The sequence below is a fragment of the Pinus tabuliformis genome, chromosome 6 (genome assembly GCF_031772625.1).
Source record: "Pinus tabuliformis cultivar Carrire ecotype Pingquan chromosome 6, CPIR1, whole genome shotgun sequence".
In the NCBI taxonomy this organism is placed as follows: Eukaryota; Viridiplantae; Streptophyta; class Pinopsida; order Pinales; family Pinaceae; genus Pinus; species Pinus tabuliformis.
Genome location: NC_142292.1, coordinates 707,328,520 through 707,345,683, shown reverse-complemented (window position 1 = coordinate 707,345,683; position 17,164 = coordinate 707,328,520). Strand labels below are relative to the sequence as shown.

The following is a 17,164-nucleotide window of genomic DNA, read 5'->3' as shown; positions in this document are numbered from 1 at the left end:
CTCCCCCCTCTTCTTGTCTTTATTCTTCATAATCAAAATATGAATGCAAATAAGTATAAATGGGTTTGGTAGAGATTAGTTAAATAGATTTATAGAAAATGTGTTATTAAGTTTCTAAAAAAATGATATAAACCCTACAGACATTTGTGTATCTCTTAATAGAAACTTCAACAAACAATTTTTGAAAAAAAACATCTATAAGCCCATTTTCAGAATGAAATTGACAACTACAACTAATTAAAAACAATTTAATACATTACATCATCATTAATCTCTAAAATTAATAATCAAATTTACAATTATACTTTACTTAAAATACTTAATACATTTCATAATTTTTAAAATTTAATTTAAAATATTAATTTTCATAAATTTATTAAATTTAAATATTAAAAAATTAATAATAACCAAAAAAACCATTATTGTAAATAAACTATCATATAAATATTTTTAAACCCATATTATAAATTAGACAAAAGATTTAAAACAAGAGCTAACTAACTAAGATGTAAATGAGCTATAGGTGTTTTTGAATCCCATTAGAAAAGTAGATTTAGCGTTGTTTAAGAATAAATGGTTTTGAAAACCAATGGGACAGGAAATGTGAAATACATTTAGTAGTAGTTGCACATTGTAATTTGAACTTTCAATATAATGGATCCCATTTAAAATGAATGTATTGAAGTTACGATGATCTCTAGAAAATGGAATTGTAATTTGAACTTTCAATATAATGGACCCCATTTAAAATGAATGTATTGAAGCTATGATGATTTCTAGAAAATGGAATTTTTTTTTAGTAGAAAAGAGAATTTTTTAAAGTAGAAAATGGAAATATTTTTTAATTTTTTGAAAATAGATTATATTTGAATTTTTTTTGTAAGTTTGGTAAGACTATATCTTTATCATGTCTAACTTATCATCTTAATCGGGGATAACACAAGATTTAAACCTAAGACTCCTGGCGAGACTTCATTTCCATGACCATTGTCAATTGAACTACCCCAAGCAAACAAGAGATTACATTTGATTATTATTATGTTTAAAAAAAGTTATATTTGATTATTATTATGTATATGTTATTTTTTACAATTAAAAATTATGTAAAATATAAATAATGTTATTAGTGAAATTATATGTAATGTTATTGGTTAAGAGTTTGTTTTTTTGGACATAAGGAAACAGGTTAACGGCCCAAGACTGAAAGGCGTCTAGTAGGAGTGAAACACTGCCCCCTTACGGATCACCAATAGGTTATTCCAGGTGGCATGGTTTTCCTTAAATCACTGTAATGAGATAACCTACATTTGTAGTTAACAACTAGAGATAATTGTCCTCACTATTGATTTGACAACTAAATTATGATAAGTTTTCTTACTTGCAAAAAAAAATAATATTATTATACAATATAATTATTTTTATATTAATATTAACATATTATTTTAGTGTATTTGTAAGGCTATTAATTAAAAAACACTAAACACAGTATCAGAAAGGCCTTATATTTAGGACATTCTAGCTTTTTTTTAGCATGTGCCTTGCCATCGTCATCCTAACAACACCATATTCGTCGCTAAATCACACAATATTCATCGTAAAATCACACATGATAGCATTGATGAAACAATAATGCCTTTTAGTGTCAAATACATTAAGCAAGAATATTTTGTGTTGAATTAGCAAAATGTTCCATCCATATTTTCTACATGGATGTCACACGTGCCTTATAGTGGTTACAAAAGAACTTTCGTGTTTTATGAGCATCATATTTGTGTCGTATTACATGAACTTTCCATATTGTATAGAGTTATACAAGAGTATAAAATTGCATCATTTGGCATTAAAGGTATATCATATAAAGTCAAAGTGTATCATGTTAGCATAAAATTTATGACTGGTTCATGTCAAAATTGTTGCAGGCAATTATTTCATTATTATAATTTATTTTTATTTAATATTTAATTATTATTGTAATTATAATTATTTATTAATTATGGAGTCGTCTAACGAGGTTAAAGAATTGTCTGGACGGTCAAAATTGACTAGAATCGGGGTAAAAAATTTCAAAAAATCTTATAGAGGCAGTGTTTGAATCGTGTTTTTGATGGTGGAAATGGATTCAACACCATCAAAAACGTCTAGGACACCTAAAATTTTGAAGTTTAAGAACTATAACTTGGATTTACAAAAATCCTTGCTAGATTTTCTCTAAATATTACCGGAATTTCCATAACTTTCCAGGCAACTCCTCAGCCTCATTAGACTACACGATTAATTATTATTTTATAATATTGAAATATTGATAAAATTATTGATTGATATGTCTTTATTTCATGCTTTATTAATTATGAGAGTAAAAGTAATATTTATTTAAATGTAATTATGAAATTTAACAATATTAATATTAATTCATTTTCACATCAAAAAAGCAAAAAACCATGTGGATATAAACACAATTATAAAATTTTATAATACTAAGTTCTAACAATTTCACACAATAATAATAATAACAACAACTACTACTACTATTTTTGATTTTTTCTACTTATAAAGTAGTGATATATTAACAAAACAAGAATGATATCAATTTTGTATTTAATATTATATAAAAAATATATACAAATATAAAAATATAAAATGAATTTAACATTAAGAGTTCATTGATTGTTATCTATTTCCTCTTCATCATTTAATCCCTTCTCATCCTTACTCTATAAAGACATAATTAAAAAAATGAGTTTAATAAAAGAAAAGAAAAAACTATTAAATTGTCAATACACTCATAATCCTCAAAATTGAATATAATATATCTCAATTAATCAATAAAAATTTGAAAAAATATAAATTAAAAAAGATCAACAGTTAACCATGAAGAATATGGGTCACAAATTTTCTGATATTCTTCTTAGAATATACTTTATTTTTTCTTTAATTGCATTGTGATTACAAATTTTTAATAATATGCCATAATAAAAATCTCTATAGCTTATATTAATGTAATGTATTATTATAATAAATGATTAACGTAATATATTATCATAATAAACGATATTATTTTGATCATTTACCAAGCACCTTTTTAATTACCTCTCACCTTGATTGCAAGAATGTATAATTCTTAGTTTTTTAATCTATGCATGTTTGTGCATAAAAATGAAATTCGATTAATTAAATTTATCAATGTCCAAAACATTTAGGTTATTACTACTAAAAACAATTACATTAAAATTAATAAACTACATGAATATTAAAATCGATAACTAAGTTAAAAAATTATTGGGTCTAGAGTATGCCCTAAAACTCCTTTTAGCCAAGATCTTGTCTTCCTTGGACATAAGGAAACACGTTAACAAATCAACACCCAGAGGCATCTAGTAGGAGTGAAAGTCTGCCCCCTTATGGACCACTAGCGGGTAATTCTGGGTGGCGTGGTTTTACTTGGATAAGAATGATGAGTCAACCTGCATTTGCAGATAACAACTAGTGATGGATGCCCCCACTTCTCATTTGACAACTTAGTTATAATAAATTTTCCCACGGTTTAAAAATAAAATAAAATTGTAAGAAATTAACAAACCAAGAAATTCCAGCATTATTTTGTATTGGTTATGTAAATTAAATGAGTTATGAAGAAATTTTAATTAACAAAACAACTAATTTATATCATTTATTATCTTTATGGATTTTGATTGTGGTGTCTAAAGGTCCATCCATCATTAACGATCTTAACCTCTTCTTAATCCTTAAGGATGTTTCTAAATACAATTATATTAACCACAAATGGTCTTCCTTTTCATTATTTTTTCTATCAACATGAGGCAGATCATTGATACACTTATTGAATTTGTTCAAAATACTAGATAATGAAATAAATTATAGAATTTAATGATGGTGCATATTGAACTATATAAGTTAGTGGACTGGAAACTATTGATAGTGCTGAAAGTGGCCAACACAATGGGGTCTCCCACATATGAAGTCCCAACTAGACCTCACATTGTTTGGGATGGGAGCCCCATCCAGGGAGTAGGCATGAATTCCATTATAATGATCTTAAAAATGTGTCTCGGTTGCAATAAAAGACATAAGAGAACATGCACATATGCTTTTGAGATAAGTAAGTAAGTTATCCTTGTCAAACACACAATTGCAATGCATATAAAGTACTTCCATGGATGGGAAAAGAAAGAGTGAGCCTTTAGAAGAAAAGTAATAGTACTATCCCAATTACGGCACACACATAGATAGAAAGAGTAACTATTTAATCTGCAAAATAGTTCGCAAAGAAACAATGATCATGAAAGAAAGTAAGGACACATAATTCAATTAAGATGTATACCAAAGCCAAAGAAATAATTCATTTTCTTTAGTACACATGAACACAAACATACATCACAAACATAAAAAAATAGTCTTACAACATTCACGTTACATGCACGAAATTACGCTTGGATTTAAGAGCTTCAAAATATCAAAATATTAAGTGAAAGTGCCAAAATTCACAATTACAATGATGCATCACTAGTCCCAATAGTGGAAGATAAAGCCACCACTTTCTCCTAAAAAAATGTTATTTTCTCCTATGCTAAACTTGAGAGGCCAAGGCTCCAATTCTAAAAGTCCCTTAGTTGAGGCATGAGGGTGTATTTCTAACCAATAAGGTGATATTTCACCTCCTTATGTGACTTTTGAGCTCCCATATGACTCTTGAGATCCTTTATGACCTTTGGACTACTTAATGACTCTTCACATTCCTCATGTGACTCTTGGACCTCCACACACACAATTTACATTTTTTATTATTTTGAAATTACAAAATTATATTTTCAAAAATTCTCGCAACATTCCATAAAACACAATGAAATACAAAATGTTCACATGTGTGGGAATTGCAACTCGACGACCGTGACGTGGAGCTTTGTTGTGAAGTGTTGATACAAATATTTCTATTATGATTCTATGTATCTGACCTTTTGTGGTAGATCTGAATTATATATGATCTTTCCCTCCAAACCATCTGAATAAATAGTTTTGGAGCCTCTTTACACATTATTCCACAACATGAATAACTTCGTATGTATCTTTATTGGTTCAACTACATATTGTAGAATTGTTGGCTGGTTGGGGCCTGACCCAGGTTCAGAGATAATTCAGCCAAACAAATCCTAGTACTACTGGCCCTTTCGGCAACAGTCCATGGAGTGCGGACTGAGGTCTCACCTGAAGTAGTATAGGAGGGTGCTAGAACTAGGTTTCCACACCCTGGAGATGTCTAATGAGTTCAATTGGTTCACGATTTGACCCTGCGCGCAGGTTACATTGCGCACTTTCCTGTACTTCGCAGCCTGATATACTGCCTTTGTGCAACTCGACCTAGGGGCTGAACATCACGCTCTCTGTTGTTACCCAAGACCTTATTGGTATTCCAACGTTAGTTAATTAGCTTTGCTTACTTGAGTGCATTAAGTTATACTTAACAATATAAACCATTCATATAGGTGTGCGCAGTAAATAAACAATATATTTGCAAATTATATCAGTCAATCATTAACCCAAGAATAGATACACAAAATTATAACAAAACTTCTCTTTATTAATTCCTTCCTCGATTACAGACTCAACTTCGACCTGTGCACTTAGCTGCGGACTATTAGGCCTTTGTGCACTCAGCTGCAGAGCCTTCTCCTACTCTACGACCCAAAGGCACACTTCACCTTGCGACTTAATCACTTAGACTTTTTCCTTCTTCTCTCCTCATCTCCCTTTTACACTTAGAGCCTCGCTCTATTTATACAATCCCATGGTCCGCGAACCATGGGTAGGTCTATTCAGCTAAAATTACATTACAAAACTAGGGCAGACAACCCTGCGACTCTATCATACTTTCGTGCCTACAATTCGTGCAGTTTTTACAACAAAATTTGGTCAAAACTTGGGCTTTGAGCCCCAAAACATGCCTTGGGGGGGGATTCCATGCCCAACAGGCCCACAACACAAACATTGTGACTCACCCACGAGTCACTTTGTCGGTGCGATGATCTTTGCGCAGAGTCCATCAACTGTTCTCAAACGGCGTGGAGGTTAGCAGTGCACTGAGCTGCTGCTTACTGGATCTGCTGCATATGTTGTTCCGAGGCCTCTGTGTCAGGAGTGCTTCTCTGCATCAATATGTGCATCCCCTGCATGTGTGCGAGCTTGCCTTCGATGTTTGCCGTGATGGTGAAGGCCTCGTCGATCCAAGGCTGGATGCGCGCTCTTAGGACTGCTTTCGTATGTCGTGCCGCGCCCACCTGCTCCTTTAGTGCTTTAGCCTGCTGCATCCGTGTAAGCCTATGAGTGAGGACCACCGTCTGCACAGTTCCTCGGACACTATCATACTGCTATTGGAGTTCTCGCACCTCTGTCTCTAAGTGCTAGATGTTGGGGTCCTCCTGTAGAGTTGTGAGGACCTCAAGTGATTCTTCCAACATGCTGGTGCAGTCCTTTGTATTTTATAGCGCTTTTGGAATTTGAATTCGACCGTTCCCCCAAAATTCGTTTCATTAATGCTCCCTTGGCAGCATATTTTCCTAGATTTTGCCCATAAATCACGTCTTAAATGCCTGCCGCCCGCTCCATTTGGCCTCAAGTCGAGCATCCCATCGTGAATAGTGACTTCAACGGTCACTTTTTGGCCAACCCGCGTGGCAGCGCAACTCCCCGTGCGCGGTCGCAGACCTTGTGACTCTTTGCTTCTGCATGCATCTCCAATATCGCGTAGCTCCCAGGCAGAATAGTTTATAGTCCCGTGCTCCCTTCCAACTGCCCGGAGTGCTAAGACTGTCCTTCCCTCGGCTAGTCAGGTGGTCGCACCACCCGTGAAAAGTTCCATCCTATCGTTCATCACGATGCCTGGAGAATCCGTACCTTTTACTATTATGGTCGACATCGCGTACTTTATCAGTTGCAACGCGCTACCCTAGTCATTATGCTTAGCAATATGCGGTCCAAGACAAGGCATCAGACTGATCAATTCATGGTGATAGGCCTTAACCCTGTCATCGTGATCGCATGCACCCTGTCTTACCATTCTGGTCTTTTTGCTGAGAAAGTATTTCTTTATTTCGTCCTCCATCTTCTTGACTTTCGCGTCCATCAAAGCGCTTTTCTTCCTTAACCGTACCCTTTCTTCTTCAAGTTCTTGGAGTCTAAAGTTTACCTGTTGGATTTCTTCCTCAAGTCCCATGCGTTATGTTTCTTATGGTTGTGTGATCCCTTCTTTCTAGGCTTCGCGAACCATCGTATCTACTGGTGCTACTATGCGTGGACTAGGCTTTTCATGCTCCATGGGGATTACAGCTTTCGCTTCATACTTCAGCTTCGGAACTACCCGCGCGGTCAAGGTTTTGCACATGGTCCTACAAGCCCAGAGAACCACTGGTACGCGCACGTCCCAGTTAGTTCGTTTCACATGGTGGACCATGTTCATTGCTTCGCGTACTTTGTCAAAAGCTTCTACGTGAATATGCTTCTGTGTGCTTGGTCTTACCATACTTCCTGGTCCCAATCGGAGGGGTTGTTCATGCCATTATTTTGCCCACTCAAGCTTCTCGGTCGTGTTTCCTATTGCGAGGACAGTGTGCCTTCGTGCAGGTTGCGCACCATATGCCTGTACCCATATGGAAAGGTGGGCATGCGGGTTGTTTCGTCTGTCATACTCGGCTTTCATCCGCATCTGAGGCTTTCCAACCCACATGCACATCATCCTTCTGCATTCGCGCTAGTCCTCAAAACTTCTTTAGTGCGTGCCCCACCATCTTGCGAGCATAGCGCGCAGTACCCATTTCAGAGCGTCGAAACGCTGCTGTTCTGGTACTTCCTTTTCAAATTTGTTCAAGAAATCATCCACCTCACTAAACTTGTCATACATAGGCAGATCCCTTACCTTTGTTTCCATGCAAAGCAACGACCTTGTCATCATGTTACAGTTGAGCGTGGTTACCTCGTGTAGCCAGTTCTTCCATTGTTCTATTTCCTCGTCCGAATCTGAGGTGCAGGAGATTTCGCACTCCCACAAGATTCTGCCATCTGCTGTTGGATTTGCCTAGTCCTACTCCTGCACAGTTATCTTGTAGATACAGTGTAGATCGTCATCGCTGTCGCAGTCGTGCACTGGCTCTGTGTAGTGTGATCCTTCTGCAAGGTCTAAAGGTACCACTACGCGCAGTGACTTTTTCTCAAAAATCATCTTGCGCTTCTTTAGATTTATCACTCTATTCATGTCAGTGGCCCAATCTGTAAGGACCGGATCTATACTATATATATATTTATAAATAAATCACGGAAAAATATAACCAAAAGAGAAAAACGTTGGGAATCCAAATTTATCCAGCATTGTCTATCACATCCCTAAATTTTATTTCACTGAACATATCATAAAATTTACATACATTTAACTAAGGCCATAAAGAAAGCATACAAAATAGTATTACAACACATATGTACCGTTCATTAGAAGATGAGACTCCAATCGATTTGCTGTTACTTGTCTTCCCTTGTTGTCGGTCCCATCCGAGAGTGAATGACGACGTACTTGATCCGAATGCGATGACCCACCGGTTAACCTCCCAGCCTACTCCTTGGGTACTCTTCTTCCCTGCGGACCCTCGAGCTGCAATGGGGTTGTACAATGGAGGAATGCAATAGCTGATAGAGGAGAGCACTTCTTGGCTCAAGAGTTTCGTCTCTAAGATCCTCTACCTCACCAAACTCACTATAGTTTCGTAATCACTGCTCTGACATAGTCTCATCCATCCAACCATAGGGTTCCAAAAAGTCCTTCTCCCATGGCTTGCCCCCTTCTTTTATAGGAGTCCTCATAGGTGACACTTGGCATGTCATGCATAATTAATTATTTTTTTATAATTCAATAGTTTGATTATTCACCCACCCATGTGTCACTCTCTCATCAAGGGTCTCCAAAATTATTTACTTAAATTTTATTTTAAAACTAATATTTTTCTCACCTCAATCAAGATTCCTATTTCTTCTCCTAGTTGCCTCTTGATTCCCCCTTTTTACTCCTTAATTTGTGTTCATTACTAAAGTCAATTAATGAGTCAAGATTTGATCCCCTATCTACTCCCTAATTTAACTCAAGCTATCTCTTAGATGGATATTCTTATGTTGGTTGTTGCCACATGGAGGTTCTCTACATTTCTCTAGAATTTAATTTATTAATCTTATTTTAATTCACCATCCTCTTCTCTTAATTAGGTTTAACTATTTTAGGATTAATCTTTATCCTTACAATTATGTCCCTCTTTCCCCTTTTTCCTAATTAAACTACATAATCTACCTAATATTTTCCAACATGGGAAGGGTAGAGTTTTTAAGGTAACCTATTTTATTTCTTCCTATGATCCTCTTAACCCAAGTTTTATTTTTGATTTAATTACCTCGGTTTCTAACCTCATTTACCCTTGATGTAAATTTACCTAGTTTTCATTTCTTGATTATATTTATCAATTAATTTATTTTTAATGATTCCAAGGGTGCCAAGTTTGGTTGTGCCCTTCAAGAACTTCCCTTGAAGTTCCAAGGGTGCCACGCCTAATAGTTTATTTTTCATGCCAAGGGTGCCAAGTTTGGTCGTGCCCTTCAAGAACTTCCCTTGAAGTTCCAAGGGTGCCACACCTAATAGTTTATTTGTGATGCCAAGGGTGCCAAGTTGGTAGTGCTCTTCAAGAAATTCCCTTGAAGTTCCAAGGGTGCCACGCCTAATAGTTTATTTGTGATGCCAAGGGTGCCAAGTTGGTAGTGCTCTTCAAGAAATTCCCTTGAATCCAAGGGTGCCACACCACTTTCCCTTCAAGCATTTAGTGACTACGAGGGGAAAGTATAGGTGCAATGTCATAGACCACTATCATCTCTTATGTTGCCTGCTATAGTGACACTAATGGTGTCGGGGATCAAGGAATCCGCCTTAATGCGCGCCCCCCGGTAAAATCCTCATGAGCGACCCAACTTTGGGACCTGCCCTCATGACGTCGTGATCTTCAAGGTGAAGGTGTTTCAACCTTTCTAGCCCAAGTCACGACGAGAGTGCTAGGGGTTGAGATCAGAGACACTGTCCCACCCCTCCCATGTAGTTCCATCCACTTGTACAACCCCATCACCCATATGTGAGTCATTCGGCCAAGCAAATAATCTGTGCCCACAACCACTAACATCTCATTAGAATATAGATAAACATATATAGCAGGTTTCAAAATTGACTTTGAAATTTCAAATATAAAATAATATAATTTTTTTTCATCAAACCAGTGGTCGTCAACTTGTCATATGCAAGTTTCTCTGGTGGTTTCCTGCCATACTCAATAATCATTAGTAACAAGGTTTCTTAGTGTTAGTCATTGTCATAATAGCATCATTAACAACACCTAGTCATTCACATCATTGTTCATAGTAAGCTTGAACTAATGAAAGTAGGTAACATAGGGGACACATCCATCATAGCTATCATCATCAAAACATCAATGGAAACATACATATCCATCAAGCTATCAACATCGTAACATCAATAGAAATATACCTATTTATCAAATTAATCATCATCATGATTTTAATAGAGAGCATACATATCCTTTACTGCCATCATCATCATAAATTCAATAAAGACCAAACTTAACCATTTAATGTTACAATCATAATAATACCAATAGATAACATACATAAACATCACAACCATGAATATCTCAATCACTAATAATAATAGCGTCATGTGCCCGGATCCTCAACCTGAGGTCCTCAAAGAATAATGTGTGGGCCTTAGGGCTAAATAAATGTTAGTGTCATATCACTGTCAGTCAACTAGAGCGGGCACTACATACACCCCCTCTTAATAATAGACTTCGTCTCGAAGTCCTTGGAATAGTGTAAGGACCAAGTGTGAGGGGAGACATATGGGTTGAAGAGTGAGCAAAGGTTTAAGTATAGGGAAATTTTTTTTCTTTACCCTAAAGGGGAACACTTTTGGGTATGGACTCGAAACTCCCTTTTGAGGTCTGAACTTGTCACTGTAAAGATACTGAAACATTCCACAGAAAACACCGAAACTTGCTCTAAAATGTGAGCTGCACAGATGATTAAATGTGACAAGATCAACTGGGTATATATAGTAGTTTTCCATCTAGAAATGAGTCGACATGTGTATATATAGTAGTTTGCCATGAATAGGTGTGTCGCTATGTTTAGGCCGATAGGATCTTCACTTAATAACTATACTTTTGAGGCCGACTTGACAAGGCAGTCTTGAAGACTTTGCTGAAGAGGATGACTTGATGGAGGAGTCAAACAATAAATGACTTTGACAATTAAACTAAAGCCTACAATGGAGGCTTGCCCTCTAATTGACCCAAGCATGAAACCCATGCTTTAATAAGTCAATACTAAAATTATTTTCACTTTCTTTTGACAAATAAATTACATTTCGACTTCAAGTACAATAATAAAGACCGAACCTAGTTACATTTTCCAACAGGGGAGACAATTAAGACTCTTAGGGAATTGCAACCACTTTTGATATCAACCATTATTTGGACTAACATTTCCATAGTTTTTATAATGGGCCTTCCAACAAGCAACAAATTAGTCATCATGGTGGTAGTTCATCACCTTTCCAAATATGCACACTTCTGTGCCTTACCACACCCATTTACACCTTCGTTAGTTGTCCAAGTTTTCATGGATTGGTGTTTTAAGTTACACAATCTACCCACTTCCATTTTGTCAAACCATGACCCCACATTAACCAACAAATTTTTGTAGACACTATTTAAACTCCAAGGTACCCAATTGTACATGAGCACAATGCACCATCCTCGAACTAATGGTCAAACCAAAGGGATCAACAAGTGCTTGAAAACCTATTTCTGATGCTTTGCTTTAGACAAGCAACATTAGCAATGTAATGGCTACCCCTTGAATAACGGTGGTACAATACCATTTATCATGGCACTCCCACAATGACACTTTATGGCAATCTATGTCCAAAATTTTCCTTCTATGGTTTCATATTTACCAAACACATCCAAAGTTCAAGATGTTGATTACATGCTTCACACAAGAGGCCATTCTCCCTACCCTTATAGTCAATGTGACAATAGATCAAAATCACATGAACAACAAGCTGACTAGCATTGCTCTAAGTGTTCTTTTGTTATAAGGGATCATGTGTTTCTTCACCTTCAACCTTATAATACCTCTCTCAAATATAAAGTCCACTTACAACTAGCACCAAAATTCAAGCTGACTAGCATTGCTCTAAGTGTTCTTTTGCTATAAGGGATCATGTGTTTCTTCACCTTAAACCTTATAATACCTCTCTCAAAGATAAAGTCCACCTACAGCTAGCACCAAAATTGTATGCGACTCTATTAGATTCCCCAGTGTATTGGACAAGTTGCCTACTAGATTAGCTCTTCCAGCCCACTCCAAGATCCATCCAATCTTTCATGTTTCCTGTTTGAAGGGGTAGCATCATATTGTTGAGTTCAATCTAACCTCTCCAAAATGGATTGAAAAGAGTCCTTTTGGCCTAGCCAGAAGTTGTATTGTCTATCGAGGAGCAGTGCACCATCTAAGAAGTTTTGATCCAGTGCAAAGATATGTAGCCAAAAGATGCCACTTGGGAACCAAGAGCTAGTCTACAGCAGTTTCCCCACCTCTAGTGTTGAGGACAATGTTCCCACTGAAGGGGGCATGTTAGGCTTCTATCATGACCTCTGTAATTTGGTTACTTAATAGTTAGTCAATTACTATATGAGGCCGTGTTCTTTGAATAGAGACCATTAGATAGTAAGTAGTTACTTAACATGAAAATGGTTATCTTTATTAGTTAAGGCTCACTAGGTGATTGTTACCCATTAATGACAAGCCCACAAGTAGTCAAGGCTTTTTCTATTAAGAAATTATTTTATACAGTTAGAGGTTATGGAATGTTTTTTTTTTAAGGGTTATTACTGTAATCGGAGCTCTTCTCATAGGAGGTTGCCTCGAAGAAGCCTATGAACATTGCTCACTCTCATGGAGATATTTAAGATAAGGGATATACTCTGCAAGTTTAAACTTATTTTTTCTAGTATTTGCTTTTCCACATTTAATTTCTCTGAATATTGTTCATGTTCTGCTATTTTTGTTGATTTAGTACATTACAGTTACATATTATCCCTAGCTCGAATCCAAAAAGATTGCATTTATGTGGTCATCGCAAGATATCCCTATTTTGCGCAAAATCTCATCCCAACTGAATCTCGGAACATTTGTTTAAAGCCACTTTGCACCGTCTCAAATGTATGAGTGAGCTGAAGTAAATCTTTTCTGGTATTAAAAGTCAAAACACACCCAACAAATTCATTCGGTACATTTATTCTTTATAAAATTTCTATATAAAAAAAAATAAAAATCATTTTTTCAATTTTGGTCTGATTTACTCTCAATAGAATTTTTTCTTCATACTCCAATGAGGAAAAGCTTGATAGTTCAATCTATAACTTTCCCAACAATACTGGGTGAAGGGGAACTTATTTGAAACTAGAAACCAAGTATCAAATGTAAGGTAACAAAATCAAATATAGTGAAAACGCTCAAAGTAGTTTTTGCTTTGTAATATACTATCTTAACTTTTAATTATAACAAATTTGCAAAGCACTTAACCCCATTCTCTATCTGGATGCAGGATTACATGTAGAGACAACATAATGTAAAATTGTAATTCAAACTCGTTTAACTTGGCCAGCAAACAATCACTGGGCTGCGGAGTGGACTATCAACCATGAAATGGTTGTCCACTGCCGAACCTGTTAAACCAAAGTGAACAATTGCACATTTGATGCAAAACTATGATGAGTATAAACACCCCATGAAGACTGACAATTTAAAAGGCTTCTCTGCTTTAGCCTTGTAGATGTGAAGCTATTTCAGGAAAACTGCCTGCATTGTAAAAGTAGAAACTACCTTGATAAACCTGACATCAAAATTTAATTGTTTCTTTAAGGCTTCCTGTGAAATACATGTTTACATAAGTGAATATATCTTGAGTGACTGGGGCATTAAGTCACTTGTGTTGGGTAAGTGTTGTGGTGACTGGATCGATGCTTCTGTAGGATTTGATGTACATGTTTTTGAGGGTATGGTAGGGTCTGCAGCGTTTTGTTGAAAGATGGCCTTTGATGATTTGGCTTCCTAAGTTACTGTTGAGGTTTTGTTTTTTTTTTTTTGTGAAAAAGTGATAAGGATTTCTCTGTCATGGCACATTTTGAACTCACTTTTGACTTTGACTGCAGTGAGATGGATGATTCTACCTCTGTATTTGTATATACTATACTACTGTCTAATAAAAGAATTATTTCTTCAAAACAAAAAGACTACATGTCTCTTAAGGGAAGCCTTATGTAATTAGTAGAAATCTTAGCATTCTCATGTGGTTCGTAACTTTTCAGTGACAAGTATAAATGCACCTTGACATTGAGCAACAATTAGATAGACAATTTGAGATCAAGAATATTGATGTAGGAATTAATCACGGGATATCACTATTATAACCATTGTAACTTTTACATCTTTTGAGCTCTCCATGGACAAAATGTTTGTGCTCAACCAAAAACACCACGTAACACAATAACCTAGCTGCTTAGCAAAGTTGTCTTCAGTGCATAGCAATTTTTATAGGACACAACTTGTAGCAATCCTTCTGAGTTATTTAAAAAAAAATGGATTGACTTTGTAATATGTATACTCGATATTCTGCATATATGTTAAACAGATTTTCTATTCAAGGATGATGTGAATTATAATTAAAGATTATGATGGAACTTTCAATTTGCCAACCAAATTCCTTAGCTCCTTGAACCTGCTATCATCTGCTGATAATTTCAGTGTCACCTACAAGGGCAATGAAATAAATTATCTAGAACAGAAAAATGGGGGAACGGCCACAGCACACCAGATTTTTTTTTTTTTTTTAAGGGGAGAGCAATAATATATATATAAACAAAACAAAAATGAAAAGTTCCAAAAATTATTCAAATTTCCCAAGAATTTATTTAGAAGAATCTTAAAAATTAAACATAAAATTAAACATGAATGATGAAGTAGAAAGACACATAATCAACCAAATGTTTTAGCATTCTTGACACCATAAAGTCACAAATGTTATTAGACATAAGCAAGTGTGACTTAGTACTTAGTTCAATTCCCAAATCACAATATGTGCAATCAACAATTTCCAGCAAACTCAGCTCCAAACAACAATTTCCACCTCCAGGCAGCAGTGACTGTGCTCAAAGCAGAAATTTTGTTCTCCAAACAGCTGAGAAAGCTCCAAACAATTGACAGACTCCACCCTAAGTTCCAAAATGCACAGATAGAAAGCAAAAAAAAAATGAAAAATCAAGCAGAGAGGAGCTGTTTATAACTATACATACACAAATTCAAGCAGAGAGGAGCTATTTATATAAGCAAAAGCCCCAAATAGAATTAAAGTACTAGAGATTGCAATAGAGCCCTTAATTACATATTACATGGGCTGCATAAATTGAATAAAAAAAAAACTTTGAAGAATGAAAAAAACAGGACAACAAGTCAGCAAATTGAAACCTTGGAAACAGATTAGGAAATGTACAAAATTGTTTGCCGAATAATTCACGCTACATGAGAAGTTAAAAATGATGAGAACTGTGTCCATAGTTACACTGCTGCTGAGGAGATGGCAGCTTCTTCATATGATTGTATGCTAGCAAACACCCATCTCAATCTTCTCAATCTTAATCACCAAAGCACTGTTCTTCCTCTGAGATTCTCCTCTGTGAAACTATCAGCGCGAACCCATTGCTCTCTCCTACGCTCCCATGTTGTCGTGCGAAGAAAGGTATTCAGAATCACAGCAATAGCTCAATAAGAAACGCAAATTACGGAGCAATCAGTACCAGAGGAAGAAGAAACAAATAAAGAGCAACAGCCAGAAAATGAAGAAGAGTCACCACGTAAAAGAACTAAACTCTATGGGGGCAATCTCCCTTGGAGCTGTGACCATGCACAGCTTACTCAGCTGTTTCAGGAATTCGGAACCGTGGAGTCTGTAGAGATTGTTCGTAACGAGGAAACTGGGATAAGCAGAGGATTTGCTTTTGTCACAATGAGCAGGGTTACAAAAGCTAAGTCAGCCATTGAAAAATTGCAAGGCTATGACTTGGATGGACGGGATATGATTGTCAACTTTCCGGCAAGAGTAATATCCAAGAAAAAGGAAACCGATGACTCCTATGTTGAGACTCCATATCAATTGTTTGTGGGTAACCTCACACTGTTACCATGTTGTTTATCTGAATACAATTCCTACCCAGTCAAATTGATATCTGACACTGAAGTATTTAGGCAGGAATTCCAACAGAACACTAAATGAATATTTGTCACCCTAACTTCTGTTCAGTTGTGATTGAGAAGGCAGCAAAGTTTGAACTGTGCAGAGTCCTAGAAAAATTAAATTCGAAGTCGTTCCAAGAAAATCGAATCTGGGCACTGTTTCTTTAAAGAACAATTAGAATTATGGCGCAAAATGGCTATACGTGTCAATTCGAGGAACCCGGAAACCACACGCTGTAACGTTGGCGAAAGGAGCGTGGCGTGAAGAAAAGATCTTCCGAATTAAATATGCACAGAGAAAACACAATAAAGTTTGGTAAGTAATGCTTCGGCAGTATAAGGTATTGGTTACGCAGCTCAACTCAACTTATATACCTAGAATTTTTGCGTACTCGAGTCCCGCTAATCTAAGCACCGGTCTCAAGATCTGAGTGTTTGGGTTTAAAAGGGTCTCACTGCTTTTCTTTCTTTTGGACAGGACAACAAATTTTGTTCCTGTTCTCCATGAGACGGATATTTTTTACATTAGAAAGGGTGATTCTTCTCTGAATTAACTTGACCCTGTGGAGCCAGGCAACAGATTGAGGAAGGTTTGAAACTACAGATGATTGGATTTGCTGGTCCTTTTTGAAGAATGAAGTTAACCTCGACTAGAATAGTCGTGTGTGCAGATTGTTAATTTCTCAAAAGATCTCGGGGTCTTTTGTAGTGTTTTGCTATAGATATTTGAAGTCTTTGTTGCCTTTGACCTGGTTCAGAATTC

General features: G+C 36.0%; 1 pseudogene; it reads left to right on the top strand.

The window, feature by feature from the left end:
* Window positions 1-15,745: 15,745 nt before the first annotated feature.
* LOC149260642 (uncharacterized) lies at window positions 15,746-16,441 on the top strand (annotated as a pseudogene).
* The last annotated feature ends 723 nt before the right edge of the window (window positions 16,442-17,164 follow it).